Source organism: Triticum dicoccoides, chromosome 7B, assembly GCF_002162155.2.
Source record: "Triticum dicoccoides isolate Atlit2015 ecotype Zavitan chromosome 7B, WEW_v2.0, whole genome shotgun sequence".
NCBI classification, from domain to species: Eukaryota; Viridiplantae; Streptophyta; class Magnoliopsida; order Poales; family Poaceae; genus Triticum; species Triticum dicoccoides.
Window position 1 is genome coordinate 684,215,491 of NC_041393.1, and position 516 is coordinate 684,216,006.

The window sequence follows — 516 nt, forward strand, 5'->3', positions numbered from 1 at the left end:
TACCTTTTGTGTGAATAGCATGGTAACTCACACATCGCACAAAATCATTTGCTCCAAGTTTTTAAAAGAGAAGGTCAGCGCAAGGGAGGAAATAACTTTGGCACGGGGGGAGATAACTTTTTGTCCCACAAAAAAACAACTTTTTTTCTCTGGGCCCAAAGTTACCCCAGTGTTTGTGAGCGAGTTATCAGGTTTGTGGCCTATATATTACCATGCTCTTTATAGAGAGTTATTGGCGTGTGTTACAAAAAAAATCATGTGGTAAAAAACATTAACACAGTGTTTGTGCGTGAGCTATCTTATTCATAGCGATTAAATTACCATGCTCTTTTTACAGATAAGTTATCGGGATGTGTTACAACAACATTTTTTTTCTTCGGGTCAATAGCTACCATGGTGTTTGTGAGTGAGTTATCAGGTTCGTGAAGTATAATTACCATACTATTTTACAGATAAGCTATCAAGGTGTATTACAACAATTTTTTACCTAGGGTCAAAATGTTACAGCGGCGCGTG